Raw genomic sequence first — 22,284 nt, forward strand, 5'->3', positions numbered from 1 at the left:
TGTGCATGTGTGAAAATGAAAAATCTTTTCTCTGAGCAGCTAATCCTCAGTGGTGGGGGACAAAGCACGGTTTCTGCTGTTTTTCCTATGAAAAATAATCAGTGGTGTTTTCCTATAGGCCATTTTCCAAATGCTGGGAAAGAAAGGAAACATCATATTCTTTTCCCTACTGTCTCTTCTCTTCCAGTATTTTATTATTGCTGCTGCTGTTAACAAGTACAAATAACAATGTTATATTATTTCACTGCCTTGGCTTTTTAGGAAATCTGCAAATTATGAATAGTCTCTCTTCTTGAGCATTAAAAAATAAACAACAACAAGAAAAGCAAGCAAGCAACCCAACAAAAAATCCAAACCCCCAGTAAGCAAACAAAACATTCAGCTTGGTTATCTGTAAATTGCTCAGTTTTTTCACGGCCTGTAGAAGGCCCCAAGGCTAACACACCACTTATGAGCTAACTTTCCACTTGCAATATGTCTTACAAGCCTGTCTTCCTATTCTCTTTTCATTTTCTTGCCTATTTGCTGATGCAATGCAACTGTAGAGTCGACTTCTTTGGGGGCTGTTGTGTGGGAGATACCAAGGTGATATTTTTTTTCTGTTACCTTATTTTTTAAAGTTACTGGAGTAAGGAATTAAGCCTTCCAAAACCCAGTCTGATAAAGGAGAAATAGCTTTGGGCTTTTTCCTGTGAGTTTTGGAACATGGAGGCTCTAGATGCCAAGGCATAGCAAGACACTGATTTGTGCCGGCTCCTTTGTGTAGGATAGATGGAACTGAAGTTTAGAACAAGCGTTCTCCTGAGCCCTCAGCCCAGCAGCTAATACGCATTACCAGGACTAGTTCCATAGAAGTTGGTCTGTAGGAGCTGTAGGTACAGTAATTAATTTAGTTATTGCTGTACAACAGAAAGTGTAGAATAGGGTGAGGTTTTGGGAATAGAGATTGTCAGAATATTAAATGATTAGGGAAACAGTTCTTTGAAAAACGTTTTTGTTCTCTTCTGTTTGTGATTAAGCATACAACTTTTATCATATCCCTGGTTAACAGAAATATATTTTCTAACAAATGCTGCTGAAAAGTGCAGTCTTCCTTCAATTTTTCTTTCTTCATTTTCTTCCTTTCATTAATGGACTGTCTTACTAGGTGCTACATACTGGTCACTTATATGCACCAGTTGGGGGATGTATGTGAAGTGAAAGTTGAGATGTCGATGACTTGCTGCAAACTGGATCATTAGCAGAATCTTCCTTCCTTGTTTTAATCCTCTTCTAGATGCTTGTGTGAAAACAGATGAGGAAAACACAAAATTTTCTTCATACTTTATTCAATGAAGCACTGTAACTGTGGAAGAGCCATTGGGAGTGGGGAGGAGAGCGTATGTGCGTGCACACGTGTACATGTAAACAGCTGGAAAAGAAAAATGGAAAATTCATATCATCAGGTCTTGCAAAGCTGTATTCCATTGCTCTGATACATACCAAAGTACAAAAGTGGTGCCAGGTATTAAGAGATTTAATAACATTCATGTGCTGCATCTCACTTTGAAAATACCACTTATTTTAAGTGTAACAGCTTTTGCGAATAATTCTGAAGATTAGTTTTCCTGTTTTATATGATCTGGTCAGCTTTCATAGATTTCTGGTCTTTTTGATTAGTTGGAAATAAGCTTTTTCCTGTATTATGCAAACAAAATCTGTTTTTTACACAGAAGTACATTAAGGCCATAACATACAAACTCCATTAGAAAGCATGGTGTTTATTTACTGTTTTTTTGTGAAAGGCAGCAAATGTGTAGTGCAGTCATCCTAATTTTTCCATGCTGCAGAGGCGCAGTGCAGTGTGGAGGTGCGTTGTGTGCTGGGACATGCACACTCTGCAGGCTACAGCTCGTTACTAAAGACGATGCTATCTCCATTGTAAAACTCTGTGGATCTCATTTTGCTCGCTTGGGGTTTTGTAATTTTGCCTTTGTGACAGGGAGGTGTGGATGGATTTTCAGTAAGGTAATGTGGTCTTACACAGTTGGTACTGAGACACGCAACACAAGTTTTAGCTCTTGACAAATGAAGGTTTGTACATCATGTTAACTGAGGTCTGTTGAGAAGACCTACAGGGGGGTAGTGGAGGGTTGTGTGTGCACATAAAGAAAGCTATTCAACTAATAACATTTGCTACCATTTGTGTTCTGACGAGCTCAGAATCTGCATTGAAACATGGTTGCAGCAAGGCTAGGGAACAAAATCCAGCCAGGCCAAATGGAGTTAATTTCTGTAATTGAGACTCAGAGCCTTGTATTTGTAATGTTAGTGTCAGCTGCCTTTTGTGAAGACAAGTAAATTACATGCCCTGTGGAACAGAGATGATTTTCCACTAAAAGGTAGTTTGTGAGATCCAAAGCCAAATTTAATGTAAATCTCCTTCACCTTTGTAGTCATCATCTTTCCCTGCCTAAAATACCCTCCGACTCGTGAAGTGCTTTGAACGGTAGTTTCTGTTAAAGAAATACATTAAGAAATTATTTTTATATGCGTATATATAGACACACACACAGATGCTAATGCTGTGGAGGTGAGAAGACATCTGCCTGATAGCTCTGAGCTGTCATAGTTGGATTTGATTAGCACTGTTTCTGTAGTAGGCTGTCTTGTATTTTACTCCTGTTTTGAAGAGCTTGTCTTCCTTACTAGCCCAAGAAGTCTGGACCTACAGTCCATTAGTTATTTTACCCCTTTAAAAATAGGATTAGGTTAAGGTCATTGTCTTCATATTGAGCAAGCCTCCTTAAAGATAGGCAACATACGAAAGAACCAGGGCAAGTTTTCTTCTATTTAATTTGACCTATGAAATTAAAAAGTTATTGCAGTTCCTCTGGATAAAAGTGTTACTGGGATGGGGGAGTGAAGTTACAATAATCTTTTTTAACAGTTTATAACAACTTCTCTGACACAACATCTCTCAGTGATGAATGACTGATCACCCTATGCTTTTGTTTTTTTCTTAATAAGATGATGTTAACGGCTTCAGTTTTTCTGAGGGGCTTTTTTTCTCTGAAAAACTTTTTTTCTAAAGGAATGAAATACTGGCAGACATTTCAAATTTTGGTAATACTTTTAAGAGGTATTTATATTTCCTTAGAAATAATGCTGAATTCAGATTTTGGGAAATACCGTGATTTAAACAGAGTAAATTGCATTTTGTACTTAGTTGATTAGTGCATGTTTAACCAAGGTATACCCAACAATCATTCTTCTGGTAAAGCAAGTGCGAATTAATCGATGTAACCAGTTCTAGCAGTCATTCATTCCTTCTCCCAAGGCAGAAGTTAAGATGCTTGTTTTATCTCAAATGCGAAAGTGACTTAACCTTTCAAACTGTGCTTTCCAAGACTGAAAGGCTGGCTTTTCAGTAAGAGGCTTCCTGGACACAGACTGTCCAACAAAGAGTGTACTCTTCACACCCTTCCCCCAACTTGTTGTCATGTGTTTGGGGCTCTCTTACCTTATAGCAGCATCACCGCGTAGGGGTGCAGTTCTGGTGTTTGCGGTTGTTGCTCTGGCCCAACTCAGAAAAGGAAACAAGTGGTGAGTGCAGGAACTGCTGCACTTGGAATCCTCCGATTCCCAGCTAACATCTGCACAGAAACAGGTCATCTGCTCAGAAAAGGTATCATTATATGTGTGTGTATATATATGTGTGCTTATGTGTGTGTATATGTACCAGTATGAGTATCTGGTTGCCTTATGTTTCTGAGGGAAGAATATTGACTGCTTTAGGACTCTTGTTCATGTTCTTGGACTCTGGGACCCAATGTGCATGTGCAGAATTCCCATCTTCAGGTGCTGTTTCTGAAATACCTGTGAAGTCAGTCCCATTTATGTCTCTTCCAAAACAAGGTAGCATTCTGAAGGTAAACAAAAAGAGACAAGTTGTAGGTATCTTTGCTGTGCAGGATACTGCAGATGTAAGAAAAGTACATGGGTTCAAAATAGAGGTTGGATAAATTAGTAGAATTAAAAATCCACCAAATGCTACTTAGAGCAAAGATGTGTGACCCCTGGTTCATCAAGTCTTGAATTACAAATCACTGAAGATTGGGAATGTATCTTAAATGGATGTATATAGGCAAATAAACCACAATTTTCAGCTTGGTGGGTGGCTGAAATTCTGAGTGAACCCATATGCAAGCACAGAAAGCCAGAGAATTTTATTTCCTCAGCAGTATCTGCAGAGGAACAAAACAAACATGACCCTGTTTCAGGTTGCTCTGCCCAGTATTCTGGATTACTTGCTTGAGCCGAAAAGAAGTGGGCCTCTGTTAAGTTTGCTCAGGTTGCACTTGCTCTCCCTCTCTGCCTGGAACTCACAAGTAGAGATTTTTTTCTGTGCTAATTCACCCCACCCTCCAGAGATCACTGGGGGATCCATGCAATCTCTTCGGCTCTGGCTGAGTAGGTCCTTCAGTAAAATGTATCGGCCTTAATTTCTGCATTACTCATCTGTTATAGCCAGTGTCCACATACCCTGTTATTTTTACAGAGAAGCTGATAGTTATCTTCATATCTACATAATCCTGGCCAAAAGGAAAAGAGAGACCCATGGCCTTGTGGTGGACCATTAATTAAATAGTTTTCAGGACAAGGTAGCTTCTAGGACACAAACTAAGTCTTCCTCTGAGGCCATGTCAGAACTCCATTTGAGTCTTCACAGGTTATCAGCTGATATTCTCCTCTAAAGGCTTGGTGCCTCTTTTTGTGTCTTACATGTTTTGTGATTAAAAAAAACCTCCACAAACAACAAAAAAAAACCCCAACAAGAAACAAAAAAAAAAAACCACCAAAACCAAACACCCCCCCCCAAAAAAAAAAAAAAAAACAATAAAACCCCCCAAAAAACAGCAAAAAAAAAACAAACAAAAAAAACCCCAACACCAAACAAAAATGCTATCAGGAGCACCCCCTCAGCTTGCTGGACCTGCCACTAGACGGTTAGGAAAGTGGGAAAGCATGTGATGGCCCAAGCATGCTCCACCGTAGCTCAGGTGATGCAGCATGTTTTCCCTCTCTAGGCTTTTTTTTTTTACATAGTACCTAGAGGGTTGGGTTTTTTTCCATGTTTACCATGCTTTGCATCCTGTTAGAGCCTGGCTGATTGGTGCTGGTCTGGGGAGAGCAGAGCTACAACTCCCATGGAGTAATCCCCCTTTAGGTAATCCTCCTTCAGGTAAATGGCATTTTGTGGGAAGTATAATCTGGAGCTCCTGTGGAGAGGCATATAAAGGAGATGGAAAGGTTATTTACTTGTAGCCATTCTGCATCTAAGGTGTGTTGTTACTCTGTATCTTCACAAGCCATCCTGTCACCCTCTTCTTGGAGAACCTTACAAAAAGATTTCTCAGGTTAGGAACTGAAGGGGAGGAGCACACACCACTGATTTTGTAGCCAACTGCAGAGCATGCAGAGGGGGTCATGTTTATCTCCCTCCTCTCCAGATACTGCTGAGAAAATAAAATTCTTAGGGTCTCTGTGCTTGCATATGTTTTCACTCACAATGAGAATGTACACATAGGCAGTATTTATACAGGAACAGTTACCTATAACTGTAAAATACAGTTAAAAACAATTATTGAAGAATTTTATGCTTGAACATTTTCAAATAAAAGCCATGTTTATGAAAGGTTGTGGGGAACCTAATGAAGGATGTTTCATTCTGATGGAATAAATTAGCTTTGTTACAGGTTTCTTGTTTCAGAAATTGGTCCCATTGTGCTGTCGAGCATGTAGAGCTCTGTTTGTAAATCTCTTGATGCATGGTAGAAGATGAGAACTTCAGTAGGTTGCAGAATCACTAAGCTGAAACTTCTCTGGCTTTCCTTGTACTGATTTGGGTGCCTGACTTTTGTACGGTATTAAAACAATCCCAATTTTCTAGTACAGAAGAAGACTCACTTCCTCCAGTGACCATGAATTCTCAGTTTTGCCTGTATCTACTGTAACAGGTTGCTTTTCAGAGAAACCTCATTAGGGAGTCTGTGTAGTCTATGGAAAGATTTTCCTTGCATACAGCGGATTGGTGTGATCAGCAAGTAAATTGGTTTTTTTGTGGGTACTTCCCACCACCATTGTGAACAGCAGTGATGAAACCAGTTCAAACTGGGGAGAAGGAAATATCCAGGAGCAGAGGCAATTCGTCTCAATGGTGACCAAGGTTGTATCTGCCTAATCTATCTACTGTTGTCTGCTGATCATTCATTACTAAAGAGTTTTGAAATACCTAAACTGAATAGTAAGCAGTCCATTTCTGTGTGTTTCTCATGTTTCTTTGTTACCCATAACTTTATCCGAGGTAGGTTTTCAATGTTCTGTATGGTGAAACAAGTATATTTGCTTTTTTCCCTCAAGAATTGTTGTCCAGTCTATTAGTTATTAGTTTCTCCACTAGAAGCAGCACCATGCCTTTCAAACAGCTTTCTCCTGACATGGATTGCATTTGGAGGACTGCATTAACTGGCTTAGTCTCCTGTTTCAATCTTGCTTTATTAAGTTGATGATATTGGGACTGACACTCTGCTAATGACAATTTCATTTAGTGGTAAAAGGAAGGGAATGGAAGGCAGCACTCATCTAATCATGCAGGCATTCGTCTGGGTTGGCTTTCACATGCTCTGTATTTTCATATGTTTTAAGAGGATTGGACCAGTATGTCAAATATTTATGCATATAGACCTTATTTTCTCTTTCAAGTGTTAGTTCCACAGTGTGCAAAGAGATGCGAATAATTCCTATGAGGCAGTACAGGCTGTCTTAGAACTTTCTAAAAGCATTTTTTAGAGCTTTGTGATTGTGTGTGTTAAATGTTGCTGTTGGATCTTGGAAGATTTGGAAACAGAGATTTAGTTACCAGCAAGGGAATTTTCTTGCTTTTCTAGAGTTTTGGAAAGCTTATTTTCAAGGAATTGGGGTCACTTTCTGCTTAACAGGCACTGAAAGGGATGGCATTTGTTTTTTATGCTTCATATCTCATAATGGTCTTGTTGGCAGTTCTAGAAAATCATACATACAAAGCATTAGTGTTTCATCTGAAAAGGTCGTAAGCCAATATAGTCTACATATTATATGTTTGGTTTTTCAAGTGTAAACAGACCATTTGCTTTCTGTACATGAGCTAGAGTTGCATGATTTTTTTTCAATTGTTGTTCCAGCCCGCATAGTACAAGACTGAGAAAATAATCTTCTTCTGCCTTATTTAAAGTCACATCTGCTGCTTACGTGTCACTCTAGCTGAACTTACACCTGCTCATATTAAAGTACAGATAAAGTGCAGGTACTCAAAGATGGTGGCCATTCATTTGTGGTTTCCCCCCCTCCATCAGAGCAACTTACTGGATTTTTCATCCCCCGTCTCTCTCAGTTAGTCTGACTCTTTGTTTTTGTTTTTTCCTTGTCTTTCCCCCCAGCCTTTAATTCTGATCATGAGTTGCGACAGTGTTAAGAGAGCCTACAGAGGCATACAAAGCGACACATCACCATTCCTACAGAGCCTCCCAAAGCTGTTACAGGGGAACCAAGTGTCGTGCACTGTGCCTTTAAAGGGCTTGTCATCAAAGAGCAGCATTCTTAGCAAGTTAACTACCATGATGTAATATGATCAGGATGAGATAATTTGGGTTTTTCAAACCATTTAGCAGGTCAAGATAACCCTTAGGTTCTAGTGATTTCAGTTTTGTCACATCACTTCAGAGCAACACGACTGTGGCTAGAAATTTTTCCTTACTTTGGCCATCCCGAACACAGTGCGCAACTGGCCCTTTGCTTGCCTGTTCCCTGACTGCAGCAGGGCTGGGACAAGATTCCTGGAAGAAACCCATAAATTGTCTCCTGCAATCTCTATGCCTAGTAGGCCTGCTAACAGCAAGGAGCTTTAGTACTTTTAAAGCCACTGCAGTGGATTTTTCCCTGCATAAAGGAGCCTAGATGAAGCTAAAGATAGTACCTAACGATTACAGGCAGGGTGCTGGGTTCACCTCTTTTTTGGTGAACAGGACAGAAAGAGCGACTGCTGCTGCTGCTGCCTTGCATGGGGGTGAGGCAGAGGCAGAAGCCGGCCTCCTCCGGGAAGCCTTGCTGTGTGCTTGCTCCCCAGGCAGTGGAGCTTGTGAGTGCTGCAGGGATTTCATGGGAGGGAGGGTAAGGGGCAAGAGGAGATGAGGATGGATCAGGGACTGTTTTTTGTTTCTTGGATAATTTAAGAAAACGAACAACAACAACAAAACAACCTTTCAGCCTCCACATTCCAGTGCTTGTAGGGGGGCATTTTTTAGCTCTTGTAAAACGGAGGGGGAAGATATGAGAGAATAATGATCTAAGCATCTACTGCAGGTTCACAAACTAGAAGACGTATAAAAAGAATCCAGAGTTGTTTCCTGAAAGTTTCATGTTTTGTAAGGCTTTTTTCCATGTTTTCCATGTTTTGAGCCAAAACATGGGATTTTTGAGTACTTCCGCTTGGTGAAACCGACTCCAGCTCTGGCAGAAGGCAAGAAACGGGATTATTTTTGGCATTTCTCATTTTTTTCCTCTAATACTGCTCTTTAGAGCCACCCCTGTGCCTTGCTCAAACTTACATAAAAGTTAATTTCAAATTGGGAAAAACAGCCCATGTACAGTCAGAAATAACAGATTAGCTTCAATGAGGTACATACATACATGCAGTCCTTACCCAGTTTGCTTTTCTGCTGCTTTAAAATAGCAGTGATTCCCCCCCCCATTTAATTCCTTTATTAGAAGAAGTGCATTAACTGTGATTAATTAAATGTTTGGTGTCAGTTCTGACCATTTGTAAATGTAGGCATTGTATTCTATTGGAGTGGGACTTGGTTCTATTTTTTTCCACAGCAATAACTAGAACCAATCTAAGTATCAGATTCAAACAGAGCTTTCAATATTTTTAATGTGATTATCACATAGGTTCTGTAGCACTAAATAACATTGCCCAATAAAAACATTTTCTCTTTCTAGTCTCTCCATATTTAATGGTAAGTAATTACGCCAGTATTTGGTTGTAACTGCCGTAAGTTGGTTTTTGTTTTTTTTTAATCCTGTTTCAGAGATACAACCAGAATTTTCAAACCTAGGTCAAATTTAGATGGGTAATGGCCTAATTTTCAGAGATGTGAAATTAATTGAAAAATGTGCTTATTTCTGAAAATTAGGCCAGTTATTTCAGTGACTAAATACAAACATAGGTACCTAATAGTAGGCAATCAAATTAAAAAGAAAAAAATTGTAACATTAGCTTTTATATCTGGGAATCAATTGCTTGCTTGCCTACAGTGGTCTCAAGTGCTGAACACCAGTGAAGTTAATTTGTTATGGTGTGTGCACAGGAAAATGTTTGGACATTTTAAAAATAAACAGCTACAAAGGATTAGACTTTTATCTGACACTTTTAGTATAAGAACAAAGAGCGCAAATGTTTATCTTCCACCTTTGCCTATTACAGTCAATTAGTACTTTATTTACCGAACTTGGCAAAAGTCTCTCCATGTGCACTTTGTCTGGTCTCTTTCTTCTTCCGGCCTTGTCGGAACAGCAGCACTTCCCACCCTCTGTCCTCCCTCCCAGTCTTTAATTTCTAGTTCCTAGGGGGGGTTTATTGGGGGCGGCTAGAGCAGGGGAGCGGAAGGGCTGTGCTCGCTTCTTAACGTGGAACATTTGCTCTTGCCTGGCACGTCCTTGTTGGCTCCGGGTTTGCTCCCCACAGCCTTTTAAGTTTAATTAATTTCCGTGTCTTTTCACAGCGCAGGTAGCAGAGGCCTTACAAAATTTAATGTGAAGGCGAACCTGTGTGTCGAAGGCCCCTTCAGAAGAGCGGGGAGCTGGGGGTGGCGGGTATACCAGGCGGCAGAGGCTGACGGGGGTGGCGGTTGCTGCCTCACGGGCGCCTCCCCGCTTGGGCCCCTCGCTGCCCGCCCGCCGCCCGCTGCCCTCCCCGCTCCCCGCCGGCTCTGGCCGGGCCGGCCTGCGTGTTAGCGGCGGAGTTAATAATTCATCGGCACGGGGAGTTTATCTATTTTTATTGGTTGCCAGGGTCGGGTTTTTGAACGGGGATTCGGGGAACGTGAGGGAAGGAAGGACAGCCTCCTCCTGTTCAGATGCGCTCATCCCTCTGCAAAGTGTTACCGCGCTGGAAATCTGCCGGCGATTTAAATAACTGGGGTGGCTTAAATTAACCGTTTACCTTTCGAGGAGCCAGCCCCCCTCCCTCGCCTCCCCCCCCCCCCCAACTCGGGGGTGGTGAAGCAGAAGGGGACGCCCGCGGAGGGCAAAGAGTGAAAATCCAGCGCGCAGGACCAGCGAAGTGCGAGGACTTAGTTAAGCGGGCCCTTTTATTTTTATTTAAGTTGGCAGGATTAAGAGGGATTTTTGGCAAACTGTGTGAGGCACCCCTTGACAGTTCTAAGCCTTCGCGCTGCAGCCGCGCGACTACAAAGGTTGAACTTCATTTAGAAGAAAAGACAAACCAAACCAAACAACCGGCAGGCGGAGGAGGGATTGCGACACCCGGAGCAGCCTTGGGAAAGCGAGCCCCGGCAGCTTCCCGGCAGGCCCCGCGCTGCGCTGCGCTGCGCCGCGGCGCGGCCCGCCCCTCCCCCGCCAGCTCGGCAGGCTCCGCTGCGGCGCGGGCTCGGCTCAGCGCAGCACAGCTCTGCTCTCCCCCTCCTCCCCCGCACGTAGGCGCTCGGGAAAAAAAAAAGGGGGGGGGGGGGGGGGGGAGAGAAAAAGGAGGAATGAAAAAAAAAAAGCCCTTCCAGCCTGACTAGAAAATCAGCCTTGTTTCCTCAGAAACCGCAGCTGTTGCGAGCAGAAAACACGTCAGGCTGGCCCTCCAACACGCACAGATGTGCCTTTGTAAATCCACATAAACGCCGAGGAGGATTGCGTGCTGAGGGCAGGCACCCTCCCGCCGAGGACGGGGCCGAGGCAAATGGCAGGCGGCTTCTCTGCCGAAGGCCGCCCTCCACTTCCTCCCTCTCCCCGGCTTCCAGTGGCCCTGGTTTAATTCCTCAGAGCGGCTTAACGCGCCGCGAAACCTGGGGGCGGCCTAAATACGGAAACTTCGGAACTCGCGGGGAGAGGCCCGCCCGCTCCGCTCCTCACAGGGCGGCCTCGCCCCGGCCTGCGGGGCTGCCCGCCCGCCCGTTGGGGCCTTCGTTTCTCCTTTTACCCTTTTTTTTCTTAGACCGTGTGTTAAAGGGGTAGGCACCAAAGACACTGATCTTTTTTTCCTGACAGGACTCAGTGGGAGGAACGCGGAGGGGGGAGTTTGTGCTGACCTCGGAGAAAGCTTAAAATAAAACGTTGCATTAAAATGTACTGTAAGGCAAGGAGCGTTGTTTATCATGCCCTCGCCGGCTGTAACTCCACCCTCAACTCCTTTTTCTTCGTTTCCATCTCTTTCCTCCCGTCCTCGTTCCCCGCACTCGCGCTCTCTCTCTCTCTTTTTAATATAACTTTCAGGCTGGATGAGTTGCAACTCGTTCTGCGTAATTAAAATGAGTGGATGATGGTTGAAAAGGGATAGAAAACGAGGCCGGGGGGGGGGGAGGGAGGAGGAGGAGGAGGGCGGCGGGAGGAAGCCGGGCGTGCTGGGGCGCTGCTGCCGCCGCCGCCGCCGCCGCTGGAGCAGACAAAAACAGGTCTGGTCGCGCGGCGGCGGGGGAGGGGCGCGCGGGCCGCCATTGGCGCGCGGCGGGGCGCGGGCGCGGGGACCGCGCCGGCAGCGCGCGGCCATTTGTCTCGCCGCCGCCCGCTTCAGCCCCAGTTGGCGGGAAGGGGCCGCTCGGGCCCTTTCGGATGATTTTTTTTGGGGTGTTTTTCTTCTGTTTTGTTAATTTTAGCCACTTACAAACGAGGCTCGCAAGTCCCCCCTCCCCCCCCCTCCCCCCAGCCCTGAGTTGTTTACTTCCTTGTCTTAACAATGGGTTTACAGAATTGGTTTACATTATTTTGGTACTTCCTGCAGAGCTGCCCGTGATGGTTTACTCGGGAAAATATTTCTTCCCTTCAACAAAATCCGGCGTATCCCGGGCAGGACGAGCTCCGTACGGAAAGAGCTAACCTACTTAAGTGCCGGTTTTGTTTGACAGTTCAGTTAGGAGCTGGCCCAACCGACTTCTAATCCACTTTCCTAGGGTACGGTTCCAGGGACAGAGCTGCAGTTGTCCCTGTGGCCGCAGCAGCCGCTAACGTGCGGTCTGAGGCTTGGGTTGCTTTTCACTCTGCGTATCAATTCTGCGTGCCTTAGTAAGAGCACGTAACTGTCAGGGGTCTCTCAGACGCACAGGACCAGCTTGTTGCAGGGAACCGGGCAAGCGAGGAAGAGGCCGAACCTGCGTAGGCATATGCACATACCTTTGTTACTTTGGCGGGGAGAGGCTGAACTGGGTTATTAATTAACGTAACAGCGTTTGAAAAGACAGAAATTGCGTGTTTCAAACTTCAAATGCATCTAATTAGGCTTGAAGTTAGGGCTAGTTTTAGGCTTGTTTATGGTAAGAAAAGTTGAAGGATTTTATCGCTTTGGCAGAGTGATTTGGTTGGCGTTCAAGCAGCTCTTGATTTCAGGAAGCCATTGCTTGCTAGTGCGGAAACAAGTTTTAAAATTGAGCCCTACCGAATACTTTGTTTTTTATTTATTTTTCAAAAAAGACACCAAAAAAACCTGCCCCCAACCCCCCACCCCCCACATACACAAAATCCCCCCCCCCCCAAACCTAAACATAGAAAATAGGATTCTCCTTTCTTACCTCCCCATGTGCTGTATATTCCTCCCGTCCACCACCCCCCGCCCCCCAGCTTTTAATGAGTAGGAGAGAGAGGAGTTGTGACAGGGCAGGTACTGATTAGTTGCTGTCAGTCTGCCCAGATTAACACCTATTTTTAGGGTTTTGAACCTCTTGAGTAATACTAGTTAAATTGGCACAGGTTAATAAGTTGGGGTCCACAGAGCCTCTTAACTGTTCACTGTGAAATTTGAATTAAAGAGGCAGTCTCACTTCGTCAAAGCGATGAAAAGGCTTTGTATGCCAAACGTTTACCACGTGTCTGTGTTTGTGTGCAGGCGTGTACACAGCACATACACAGGTCTGGAAAACAAAAATTGAAATGGGTCACTTTGAGCATGTAAACGCAAACACATGAAAAGTTACAGGATCTTTGCAGAACAAATCTGCAGTGTAATAGGTTCTGAGAGGAAACGTTTCTCTTCCCTTTTAATATAAATGTGGCATTTAAAAATTAATCTTTGTTTTTTCATGCATTTTCTCCCTGTCCTCCCCCCATTTTATCATTACACTGTTACACTGACACCCACTGGTAAAAGTTGATCTGAGATCATGATTGTAAATTGAGCCTCTTGATGAAAGGGCAGCTCTTACTCCTAATAACTAAAAAATAAGGAGCAAAGAGTAGCTTCTTCCCCTTCCCACCCCTGGGGGGTAGGAGGGAAAGCATGGCAACGTTCTTAACTTTATTTTCAGGGGTTAGTGTTTGGATGCTCCAAGCTTAAGAAAGGAGGCTGCAGTGATTTTCCCTAAAAACCATAACGTACAAATAATTGCATTGCAAGCATTTTATTTCTAGATATTTATATATTTGGGGACCGACAACAGGCTGGCACAGAAGAGAGCAGACGCAAGTGATTAGTGTGTTAATAACTGCTGCGTTTAAAGCTGTTTCCCAGGTAAAACAACTTAAAAGAAAACCAGAAATAATGGTCATGCTAGAGATACATTTGTGTGGGCACTGACCTGATTGTATCAAAGAAGAGATGAATGCCGGCGCTGTGCAAGTCTTATTTAGTCTGTTTACCATTTAATTTAAAGTTGTCAGTGGTCTTGAAAGCCACTTGTGTTGGAGAAACAAGGCTTATTTTATTGAAATCTACCACGGCACCAAAATCTGGTTTGTGCGAGTGTTGTTCCATAGCCCTGCCTAGCACAAGAACAATACCACACAATTACACTGTTTCAGTCTCTGAAATAGGCTTTCTTCCAAAACACCCTCCCCTTATATTATTAGGCGTGTTCTATTAATGAAATGATTGATTGAAAATCTTCCTGTGTTTATGTTGTTTGGGCAGCAGTAGCTTGGATTTCCCCTGTCTAGACTAAAATTGTATCCAGTGGAGATGCATGGGACAGCTGTTTGTAAACTCAGAGTGAGACATAACAAATGAGCTGCAGTAGAACCTGTCCATGACTGGTTGCTTATAAATACACTGAATATTCTTTGTTTTAAGGGAGAAGGGGAACCTTTGTAGAAATAAATACAGAAACAAAATGGACTCCACAAAACATGAAAGTGTTGAAAAGACCTGCCAGGGCCGCACAGTTCAGAAATTAAAACTCCAGCCTTTCACCTTTGAGATTGTAGTTCAAGTCTTCCCTTACATTGTGAGTAAAATGAGCTTAAAAGAAGTATAAAATGCAGTCTCTGGGGTTGCTGACTTGCCTTTATAATTGGTGCAGATGCTGTAATTGGAAAACAGGGCGAGTGCTGGGATTTAGTTCTTCAGGAAAAGTCACAAGAAAAATCTTTATTCGGTTACTTGCTGTATCCTCTTGCAGGCTAACTTGTGCAATATATATGCATGTAAAGAAGAAATCTTTACAGAAACATTTATTGAAGTTGACGATTTAGACAAGGTTCTCGTGCCTGAAGATGTACTTCTGCACTGAATATTACCTTATATGCACACCATCATGCAGAAATGCTAAGTTCGGAAAACTGCACAAGGCTGTGTTAGCAATTGATTTGTTTTGCTATTTTGAATAATGATAAAAGCATGAATAGGGGGCTTACTCTGAAATTGAGACAGGCTGGAAAAAAATGCTAGTTTGTATCCCGTGATTATCCAGAAGCACCCTTGTAGACCCAGAATAAAACTCACAGAACAGGCATAAAGCCTGTTAAATTCATTCATAAAATGAAGAATCAGAGTTTGTGAGGAGGTGGCATGTCAATAGCCTGCCACATCCTTTCTCCTCTCCTCCTTCCCCAAGTGTAGTCTTGTTCTGTTTGTGTGGAGAAACTACAGCAAACAAATAAGGGGGAGGTTGGGAGGGGAGAGCATTTATAGTTCATACTGCAGTATTCAAATAAAATACTAAAAATGCTATAAACAGTTTTATAGTCATTGTTTATGGACTCTAGAATTTTTAATATTCCAACATGTAATTGAATTCTGAAGCCAAGATTCTGCAATTAATCAGGCTTTTGTAAGTGAGCTGCTATTTGCTAGAGGTAACTTTGAGAAGAATTTGGGCTTAAATTGTTGGTTTGTTTGTTTATGGGTACAACAAGAAAGTGAAATGCTGAAGCGGTCTCCAAAATGATGCATTGTGCACTTGCTTGGGTGAGCGAAAGTCCTAGTTTGTGTAAGTAGTTCAAGCATTTGAGAAACCCAGTTGTTCGATCCCTATACGCAATTTCAGGCTTTGTGCATGTGAATTGTGGAACGTGTGTTTTCAGAGGACGTGTTTTCAAGGCCTGTGTTCAATAGCTCTATTACAGCAGATAACTCAAGTGAAATGGAAAAAACACAAACACTTCGTCACATTAATCTAGGTTTTGATTATTATGTGCCCTACTTGGGACTGAAATGACTCCTAGGGATGTTTGTATTTTTGTCTATGCCATTGAAATGTTCAGGAGAAGCTGGACTAGATTTGAGAACCAGTTTTTCCTTTAGTACTGAGGAGGCATATGTCTGTTGTGGGCTGCAAGAGTGTGGAGGAGTTATGGCACTGACTGGAGCACTTGTTCTTTGCCAGTCAACTCTTAAATCCTGATAACAGAAGGGTCAAAAACTGGCCAGCTGTGACATCTGAATAATTTTTAAAGCAGTTAATCCAGTCAGAATGTTTATCAATCTTTGTAGCTCATGGGGAGGTGGTAGGGATGCAGCCTAAAATAATTTAAGAGAAAAGCTCAGGTCAGTGGCAAAATCGTTTAATTCGGCTGAGTCTTGTTCCCCAGATTTACCTTTCCAAGTTGTGGTATGAAATACAGAATGTTACCCAGGGGATTCCTTCTGTGTGGCTGTTTGGCAGAGTATTGATACTTTGTTGTGCAAAAGATCCCTTCCAGACCTCTGTTCTGAATCTGTCAATGCCCAGGTGATGCCCTAGTGAACTGCCCAGACATTGTCTGTGTCAGCTACCTTCTGTATGTGGCATGATACTGACTCGGGAGAAGGGGATGTCAGGAAGAGCTGTGTTCTTGGAAAGGTAGGGACTGGGTTCTGAGCGCCTGTTACATCCCTACTGGCAATTGCCTATGACATTTCCCCACGTAATTTGCAGTTGCATGGACCGACTGTGGTTCTGCTGTTGATCGTATCATGCTCCTATGGCAACAGCAGTAATTTAGCTGAGTATGCAATAACAGACATGCACTTAGTATGTTTTAATCATCCTTAGAGAAACATGTTTCAGCCTTTTTTTGTATAGAGGTGTAGGCTTTCCTTGCTTTTAATTTATGCTTATTTCCTTTCTGATCCATTCCTTTTTTTTTTTCTTGATTTAAGATGAAAAGGATCATTTTTGTGTTAACCAGTTTTCTCAAAATCATTCTTTAGAAAGGCCTGTTTCACCACTGCTATGAGGGAAAGTGGAGAGGGGGAGCATAGATAAAATAATCTGGTTTTACTTGACTCAGAGCAAGTTCATGAGCAAGTACAACCATATACAGTCTAGAAGAAAGTTAATCAGAGCATAAGCTGTATGTAGGGTAAGCCTTCTGGTAAAATTATTTTTTTTTTTTGCTTATTGGTGTTTTTATTCTCAAAAAGGAAAACCAGTCCTTGAAGGGAAGGAGTATTGTGGAGATTGGGCTAAATTAGAAAAAAGTTCTCAGAAAGGTGTTTTTTTTTTTTCCTGTTATTTTTGAGATTCAGCAAGGTTGCATAAGTAACCCATCCTATTAAAACTACAAATGAATGCAGTTCATGGCTGGAAGTGGTTGTGAGACGTAGTAAGGGTTTCGAAGCTAAAACTGTGTTTCTGAAACAGAGTGGTCCCTACCTTACGTGCTTCCTCACCTAAAAAAAAAAAAATAATCTTTTTAACCCACATAACCCAAAATAGCATTATCTAAGATGCAGGAAGCTTTTTTCCCCTGAGCACAATAGGAATATGTTGAATCTTTTGAAAACAGTTTCTGTTTCTCAAACACGTTTTCTTTTTCAGCATAGATAATTAACGCCTTCTTCACAGCGCTTGGTGCCCTTGATACATCTGTTACCTTTGACAGATCCTTTCTGTTTGCCACCTCTTCCTAATATGCTTCCAATGTTTTCAGCACAAAATAGCTTAGTATCTTTGATGTTGGTTGTATATGGGCTCAATTAAATGAGAAAGCTGCTGACAGAATGGTGTAGAGTTGAAACCTGAAGCTTTTGTTTCTGTAAAAATTTTGTCCTTGGTCACTTATCTTCAATTTTTGCTGTGAATTGTTTGAGTTCTTTTAGGCAAGATTGTTTAGACTTGCAGTTTTTAGCCAGGACTGTATTTGGTTTTGCTTTCACAGGTGGTATGTGCAGTAATTAGGTAGAGAGATACCTACGCTCTCTGGTCTTAAACAGCAAAAACCCTTGCCGCTGGTGAGGGTGGCTTTAAAACATGCCTTTCTGGAACTGTCTGGAATATTTGAAAGCATTATGGCGCTGCAGCTGTTCAGTACCAGCCCCTAGTTGCAGGTGAATGGTATCTTGTACTTACAGTAAGCAACCTGACTTTGTCTGAAAAGGGCTACCAGGGGTGTTCGGATGGGCCCTGGGTTGCTGAGCTGTGGCAGTGGGAACCTCCAGCCCTGTGAGTGAAGGGCAGCGGTGATTTAATCCTTGGTGTTTTCTGTAGCAGGGTTCTACAGCCTTACAGTGTGGTAGTGCACAAAGGCTGCTGCTGTAGAGACCCTTTAGTAATGGACTTTGGTAGACAAGGTTTTATGATTCCGGGTTTGGAAGTGGGGAATTAAAATGAAATCACGGTGTTGGAACAAGAGAGCGAGAGAAACAAACAGATTAGAAAAGATGCAGACACACAATACCTAAATAAAAGGCTTACCAGTGGCAGTAATTGTTACTGCTTATGTCACATGGTATAATGACAGTTTTTCAGATTTCCCATGTACTAGAATGGGTGAGGATGAAAGGTTGGAATTTTGTTATTACATCTTCTGCTCTTTTCTTAAGGAAAATTAAATAGTGACTGCTCTGAGATTTCGATGCAAGTACATCATTTTGATACCTACTTTGTCAAACAAGTATCAAAAGCTAATTTACAGTGCAGCTACTCTGTTTCATGCAGCATTCGGGTGTGAAAGAGCTAATTGTATGTTACTCATCTTTGCATACATATATATGAAAAACAGTATGACAGAAAAATACGAAAGAATTTAAAATGCATGTGTACAGAGAGAAAACAAGTGTATATGTATATGTGTATATATTGTATCTATTTCATCTTCTAATGACAAGAGCAGATGAACATGTTACTGTCATGAATTTGCAGCTGATCATCTGTTTATATGGTACCTGCGGGGGCATAAGTTATCACAGAATTGCAAGGGATGGGAGAATACTCACATATAAGTCTCAGGTTCCCCTGCAGTGAGCGTGTGTTGAGCAGAGATGTAAACAATCTCCGGTGTCAATTTATCTGGGGTTTGTAATGGTTGTTTCCTGATGCAGACCTAAATACATTTGTGCCTTTCTGTCTTTTTGAGGTTACAGGATTTGCCCCATTGCCCCATAGCAGACAACTTTTTTTCTCCCGGGTTGCTTCAAATACATGTAATTCTGCTGCAAGTATTACATCTCACAAGGATGATGGTTATTGCTTTTAGTTAGCTAATATCTAGAGTCTAATTTTTTTGCTTCTTAGGGATTGGCCTTGTTCCCAGGATTTTGCAAAATATTTGCAGTGGGAGACTAAACCAGCAGGTTAGTTAATAGCGCATCCAGCAATGTGTGTTGGGCACAGTGTTGAAGATGTGAGTGTTTTTTTGTGGTGTTGTAAATCAGCTTCCCCCAAAACGTTGACATTTAAGAAAAAGTTTAAGAATATGAGCAGGACCAGTCTGTTCCACTAACATGAGGCATCATTGTGTTTTATCTCAAACACTGGCTGACCAAGTACAGAGCTGCTTCACCGAGCTGTGTCCTTGAGCCACTGTGTTGTCTGTACATGCTAATAAGGAGAATGAGGAGAATTAATAAGCAATTTGAGCTGCAGCATAGTTTTTTGAAACATCTTCTCAAACTTTTTTAAAGCATTGTAGCACACAAAAGTTATTCTTGAATTTAGAAAGAGATCATTTTGTCAATTTGTATTTTTTGAGCTAAAAGTTGCGGCCTCAAAAATTAGAGCATTGATCTTTATTATTGCTAGGCCTGGTGAGCTAAGAGATACATGAGTGATAGCACAAAGAACAAGCAAAATAAAGGGAAAGTCTAAGAAAAACTGGATGCCAGATTTAATGAATAATTGCCCTGAATTGGGTCACATTGTATCCACTTTATACATAGGTCAGAGGGGAAGGGAAGCCTGGCATTTGCTTAACCTCAGGGCCTTGAGTAAGTAGCTTCAATAGACTTTGTATAGAAAGTGAGGAAATCTCAGCTGATCTATCCTTAATTAATGAGATTTATATTGTGCGACTGTCATGCTTTTATTTTGGGCATAGATTGACGGTCATTACAAAGGTGTATCTTTGTTGTATTTGTTCAGGGATTGCCCAGGGAACATGCCAGTCCTCGCTTGCTATAGAACCAAAATGTAGCCTGAAGTTACATGCGTGATTCCCGCTAAAAATAAACAAAACCAGTGGCAGATAGCAGAGAAGAAGGGAAAGAAGGGATGTCACAGTTACCAAAGTTTATTCCTACAGTTCTGCATGCATTAAGAGCTGTGTACGCCTTCAGTAAGTCCTTGAAGGATTGTGGGTCATGTAGGTTAGTCCTTGCTCCAGCCAGAAGGACAACCATCTTCTGTAACTGCCAAATCCTAAATTACTTTAAAAGGAAGGCAAAGGGAGGAGATATTTGAGATAGTTAGGCTGGATTTCGTAAAGATACAATTCTAGCCATGTTCATGATAAAAATTAACTTTTTTTAGGGACTTTGAAAAATGGAAACTGGATTAACTTCCTGTAACCTTTGTTTAAAAATGAGTTCAGAGGTGGTGGAGTGTGGGTGGGTGGGCTCATCGAAAAACCTGAGAAGCTGCAAATCTGTGCTACAAAAAGATTACAAAGGCACCAAATTACTGGCACCAAATACGACAGCATCCTCTGTGTTTCACAGTAGCTGGGCTATTTTCTATAGACAAGACTGGTGTGTAGAGATAGTAGTTGGACTTGCATTTGCATTGCCCTACACGTGAACTAATGGGTCCCGTTTGTAAGTTGTTGTGATTTCAGACCCCTCCCCTTCAACCTGCTACAAAGTCCTGTGTAACTCAGAGGGCAGACAGTTTGATTATGAACTGGGCAGTGTGATGCGTTTTGTCTTACCATGATTGAGCATGACGTGCACTCCAGACAGCGAGAAGGTGATTTGACGGTCATTCAGGAGATACCACCTGTATTTCATCATTCTTTTTAGATTTTGTTGTCATGGGGAAGAGAGTCCTTTATGATCTGACTAATCTTAATCAAACAGGGAAGTCAAAAGTATTGCAAAATGTAAGTATCAACATATCAATTTACTTTGTGTTGTGCATCTTTTTAAAGTGCCAGGGGCATGCCTTTTTAGTAAGCAGGCAGTTGGCAAAAACCCTCTAGGTATCAGAGAAGCCCTGTGCTATAATTTTCCTAGAATAATAATGTCAAACAAATGACAATAGAAAGCCTATAAAATTTGGAGCCAGCTGGGCAAATTCTCGTGTGTGAAGCATGGTAACTGTCAATGCCGGTGAAGAACATTTTGTCTTGATCAGAGCTGCTCCAGTCTACTGCATTCCTAGCCAGAGTAGCTGTAACCCGCTCACCTGCCAGCTGCAAATAGCAGCTCCATTAGATGAACTCTGAGGAGCCTCGACCCAAGACAGGGAGCAGCATTAAGTGTGTGTTGTATTGGGAGCTTTTGCCTAGGTAGTTAAATGTGGATCGATGATCCTTTTCAGCATTAGTGTTAACAGGCTATTATATGGGAACTGGCATGCATCAGAAATGATTATTAGTGCTTATTTTCAAATTCCCCCCAAAAAGATGGAGAGGGGCTCTGTGACCCATGTCTTTTGCAAGTCAGTTATTTTGTCCTTGCATACTTGCTATTTCATATTCTGTTGTTTGAATAACAGTCTTGGGTATTAAGCGTAGCTGTAATTTGTCATGTTAACAGTATTCCACTTCCTGCAGCTCTTGCTCAGTGCCAGCTAATTCTATCTCAGACAAAGTCTTGATGAGACAAGGAGGAGCTCGACTGAGCTGAGAACCAAATCAATGCTGAGTATGGCTTTGGAGAAGACCAAATGATAATAATTCCTTGTGTCATCTGATCACTAGGTTGTACAACTCTGTTCCAAAAAGGTATTCAGCATTGCTCCTCAAGGTTTTGATCTATGTTTCAACTCCTTTCCTCTTTGATGAAGGTAAAAATAACTCTGTGTACAATTTACTGTAAGTCCCCTGGTTGCAATGCAATATTGTTTGTCGAATTGGAGCTGTGTGAGTCCTTTACTGAAAAGCAAAACAAAAATACTGAGGAAGTCTCATTACTTCTGACAAAAAGAGACTCAGGGCTACTCCAGAGCTTGTTGCAGGGTACTCCACATGTTACTCATCAGGGATTCTCCAGGCTGACATGAGCATATTTATGAATTCTTCCATCTTGTAAAAGAAAAATATTAAATGCTATTTCATTCTACTCTTCAATTATATAATAGTATGTAAGCAGTAGTGGTTTTGGCCACAGCTTCCTCTTTTGGAGATCATCTAGGTTGTGTGGGGAGATAGCAGGTTCATCTTTTCATGTTTTGGGGAAGACCTGCAGGGTTTTGGGGCACCATCCTGGCCAGTTCTTGATCCTTGAAGTGTGTCATGTGGAGCAGGAGCCAGGAACAGGTTCTGGGAGGGGTCTGGTGCCCAGGCAGAACAGGCGTGCTTCAGATGTGGGATACTTGTGCACCACTAGGTGAGTCTCATCTAATTGATCCACGTCGTATGATTAATACGCATGCTGTCTAGAATATTGCCCCATCATTTACCCCTTACCACTTA

General features: G+C 42.3%; 1 protein-coding gene and 1 long non-coding RNA gene across 7 annotated transcripts in view; one reads left to right on the forward strand and one right to left on the reverse strand.

Annotated features, from left to right (window-relative positions):
- Positions 1-22,284, forward strand: part of ARID1B (AT-rich interaction domain 1B) — a 330,916-nt gene that overhangs the window by 159,251 nt on the left and 149,381 nt on the right. The window lies entirely within an intron of this gene.
- Positions 182-3,901, reverse strand: LOC136015136 (uncharacterized). Its single transcript, XR_010613086.1, has 3 exons — positions 3,722-3,901; positions 3,503-3,635; positions 182-1,411 (listed from the first exon to the last, which is right to left on the reverse strand). It is a non-coding gene; the product is annotated as an uncharacterized LOC136015136 (long non-coding RNA).

This window comes from Lathamus discolor, chromosome 5, assembly GCF_037157495.1.
Source record: "Lathamus discolor isolate bLatDis1 chromosome 5, bLatDis1.hap1, whole genome shotgun sequence".
Lineage (NCBI taxonomy): Eukaryota > Metazoa > Chordata > Aves > Psittaciformes > Psittacidae > Lathamus > Lathamus discolor.